Source organism: Sus scrofa, chromosome 2, assembly GCF_054392235.1.
Source record: "Sus scrofa isolate SSC_HxYL_T2T_F1_AM1 chromosome 2, Sscrofa_HxYL_maternal_Yorkshire_Landrace_v2.0, whole genome shotgun sequence".
Classification (NCBI taxonomy): Eukaryota; Metazoa; Chordata; class Mammalia; order Artiodactyla; family Suidae; genus Sus; species Sus scrofa.
The window spans coordinates 108,770,950-108,775,441 of record NC_139384.1 but is presented as its reverse complement, the minus strand read 5'-3'; positions in this window follow the sequence as shown (position 1 = coordinate 108,775,441).

Sequence of the window (4,492 nt, the reverse complement as noted above, 5' to 3'; positions counted from 1 at the left end):
GGTTTGATCCCCAGCCTGGCACAATGGGTTAAATAATCTGGTGTTGCTGCTGCTGAGGTGTAGGTCACAGCTACAGCTCAGATTCAGTCCCTGGCCTGGGTATTTCCATATGCTGTGGGTGGTACAATTAAAATATATTGTACCAGGTATTATAAACTGGCACGATATATTTTAATCAGGTATTATAAACTATAATGGAAATTATTATCATGATTTTCCTTGCTTTCCTTGCTTTGAATGCCCAGATTTTTTTTTCTCAATCTTTCTTTTATTCTCTCTCTTACATGCACATATATACTCTCTTATCTTTGAAGTAAATGTAATCAAAGAAGTGATGTAGCAATGATACACATTCTCCTCTCTTCCTTCTTGTTGCAAAACAAATACACTCCTAAATTAAAAAAAAAAAAAATCAAATTTGTGACTTTGCTCATAGACTCCCAAAGGCTAATCACAGGAAAAATCATAGTTTACTCTGCTTAAGTTGGAGTCCTTTTATCTGTTAGAAAACAGTGAGTACTTATGTTTTCTCACAGAACTAACATTCCATTTCATGCCCTGAAAGTGCTAAAAATTTCCTTGAAGTGAGTCTTTTTTAAGGATGTCCGCTCTAACCTTGGTGCTCATAGAACAGTCTAAGCTGTTGAGTCCAACTGCTGGGCCCCTAACAGGGGCCAAGCTGGGAAATGAATTGAAGCATCCTGTAGTGCTCGCTCCCAAAGACCATGGTAACAGCACTTGATAACTGTACCCCATTGTCAAAGATGATGAGAAACAGGGTTATTCTCCATTTGCTTCTTTTCCTGAAACCACATAAGTTACTTAAGTAAAAGATGTTTATTAACCATTATTATTAAACTCTTTTAGCTCCAGTGTAGTAAATTCTTAATTAACAGGGTTTGCCAAACTTGTCAGGGTGATTTGAATCATTACAGACCACAATAAAAATAATGTCCCCCTCCCCCACAAGAATATTTTCTTTTTTTTTTTTTTTTGTCTTTTTTTTGTCTTTTTTGTTGTTGTTGTTGTTGCTATTTCTTGGGCCGCTCCTGCGGCATATGGAGGTTCCCAGGCTAGGGGTCGAATCGGAGCTGTAGCCACCAGCCTACGCCAGAGCCACAGCAACGCAAGATCCAAGCCGCGTCTGCAACCTACACCACAGCTCACGGCAACGCTGGATCGTTAACCCACTGAGCAAGGGCAGGGACCGAACCCGCAACCTCATGGTTCCTAGTCGGATTCGTTAACCACTGCGCCACGACGGGAACTCCAAGAATATTTTCTTAAAAATACTATGCACATATTCATTGTATGTGCTAGATAGTATGTGTTATTAATAAAGCATCTGGAGCTTCCTAAATTTTTATAAAGATGAGTTCGGTTTTCTATTTTAGTGTTGAAATTATTTTTATGAGATAAAAGCTTCAGTAGGTGAGATGTGTTGGGTTAATGACACAAACTTACCAACTAAATCTTACCAATGAGAATATTATTAATCTTCATTTCACTAGTCAGTCAATGAGATTAGAAGATACTCAAGATAATGGAAGAGTTCTGAGCTTCAGTCATTAGGTCCATTCTTTAAGTGTTACTTACGGGCGAAGTCCTACGACTTATATCCTGTTAGGCAAGTATTGGGGAACTGGGTTCATGCCATTAACAATTTAAAAACTACATGAAACACAGGATTTCCCTTGTTGGTTTCTCTGTTTCCACTGTGGTCAGGCTGTCTATAGGAGATCCACTGGTATCTAGCTGCTTTGAAAATTCAGCATTACCTACTTATCTGATTCAGACCTAGCCTCAAACGGATCTACCCAGAGGACCTAAAGCTAATCTCAAGCAGATCTTAAGTGTGGGTAAACACAAGGCTGAGTTGTTTAGGAGCTATGTTCCTGACCGGCATTTTCTTTTCCCAGTCATACCTCCATCATGTGTTTATTATCTGGTCAGATTTGGGAAACATAGAAAATATTAATTAGACACTAAAACTCCCCAAGGGATTGAAAACCAACTCAAAGCTACAGTTCCTAATGAAATTCTTCCCGTGTTTTGCTTACTGAGATTTTCATTTGCCAGTTCTCCCGCTACTCCACACCTCAACTGCATACCTGTCTGCATTTGAGTCCACATTAGGAAAATCCTCTTTAAAAATAATCTTTTAAAAAGTTGAGAAAAAAATAAAGCAAAAAGAAAAACAAATTTTAAAAAAAATCAGAAAAATGCAGAAGCAGAGACATTTCCCAAGGAAATGTTAGGTGTCTACTGACAGAGGGAAGAAAATGTCAGGGAGATAGGGCGAGTACAGAGTCTCTGTGTGAGGATGATAAAAATGTTTTGGAAATAGAGGTAATGATTATACAACATTGAGAGTGCAGTACCACAGAATTTTTTTTTTTATTTTCCCACTGTACAGCAAGGGGATCAAGTTATCCTTACAAGTACCACAGAATTTTAACAAAAATTTTATTGTAGTTGACTTACAAAGTTGTGTTAGTTTTAGGTATACAGAAAAGTAAATCAGTTGTATGTATATCCATTCCTTTTCTGATTATTTTCCCATGTAGATTATTATTATATAGTATTGAGTGAATTCCCCTATACTATACAGTAGGTCCTTATTAACTATCTATTTTACATATAGGAGTATGAATATGTCAATCCCAACCCCTCAATTTATCCCTTCTCCCACCACATTCCCCTTTGGTAACCCCAAGTTTGTTTTTCAAAATTTTTGTCTGTTTCTGTTTTGTGAACAAGTTCCCCTGTATCATTTTTTATATTAAATTCCACATATTAGTGACCTCATATATTTGTCTTTTTCTGATTTACTTCACTTAGTATGATAATTTCTAGTTTCATTTATGTTGCTGCAAATGGCATTCTTTCATTCTTTTTATAACTGAGTATTATTCCATTGTGTATATGTACCACATCTTTATCAAATCCTCTGCTGATGGACATTTAGTTTGCTTCCATGACTTGGTTATTCTAAATAGTGTTGCTCTGAGCATTGGGATGCATATATCTTTTCGAATTATGGTTTTCTCTGGATATATGCCCAGGAGCAGGATCGCTGGATCATATGGTAGTTCTAGTCTTAGGTTTTTAAGGAACCTCCATACAGTTCTCCATAGTGGCTGCAACTGCTTACAGTCCCACAAATGGTGTAGGAGGATTCCCTTTTTCTCCACATCCTTTCCAGCATTTACTGTTTGTAGACTTTTTGATGATGGCCATTCTGACTGGTGTGAAGTGATACCTCATTGTAGTTTTGATCTGCATTTCTCTAATAAGCATTTTTTCATGCTTTTTGGCCATCTGTCTTCTTTAGAGAAATGTCTGTTGAGGACTTCTGATCATTTTCTAATTGAGTTGTTTTTTTGATATAAAGCTGTATGAAATGTTTGTATTATTTTGGAGATTAACCCCTTGGTTGCTTTGTTTGCAAAGATTTTCTCCTATTCTGTGGGTTGTCTTTTCTTTTCTTTCTTTTTTTATGGTTTCCTTTGCTCTGCAGAAGCTTTTAAGTTTAATTAGGTCCCATTTGTTTATTTTTGTTTCTATTTTCATTATGCTAGGAGGTGGATCCAAAAAGATATTGCTGCAATTCATGCCAAAGACTCTTCTGCTTATGTTTTCCTCTAAGAGTTTTATAGTATCCAGTCCTATGCTTAGGTCTTCAATCCGTTTTGAATTTATTTTTGTATGGTGTTAGAGAATTCCTAATTTCATTCTTTTTGCCGGTTTCCCTGGTACCACATATTGAAGAGACTATCTTTTCTCCACTGTATATTCTTGACTCCTTTGTTGTAGATTAATTGACCATATGTATGTGGATTTATTTCTGGGCTTTCTATGCTGTTCCACTGATCTTTATTTCTGTTTTTGTGCCAGTACAATACTGTTTTGATGAATATAGCTTTTCAGTATAGTCTGAAGTCAAGGAGCCTGATTCTTCTAGCTTCATTTTACTTTCTCAAGATTTCTTTGTCTATTTGGGGTTTTTGTGGTTCCAAATTTAAACATTTTTTTTGTTTGTTTTAGTTCTGTGAAAAATGCCATTTATAATTAAATAGCGTTTGCACTGAATCTGCGGTTTGCCTTGGGTAGTAGAGTCATTTTGACAATACTGATTCTTCCAAACCAAGAACATGGTATATCTTTCCATTCGTTTGTATCATCTCTGATTTCCTTTATCAGAGTCTTAATGGTTTATAGAGTACAGGTATTTTGCCTCTTTAGGTAGGTTTATTCCTAGATATTTATTCTCTTTGATGCCATGGTAAATGGGATTGTTTACTTAATTTCTAATACCACAGAATTTTAAAATTACATTTAAAAATGGTAAAATGGCAAATTTAGTGTTACATATATTTTACCACAATTAAAACAAACAATAATGTAATATAATCAAATAATACTGAATTGTACACTTCAAATGGGTGAGTTGTATAGAATGTGGATTTTACTTAGTAAAGTTATTTTTTAA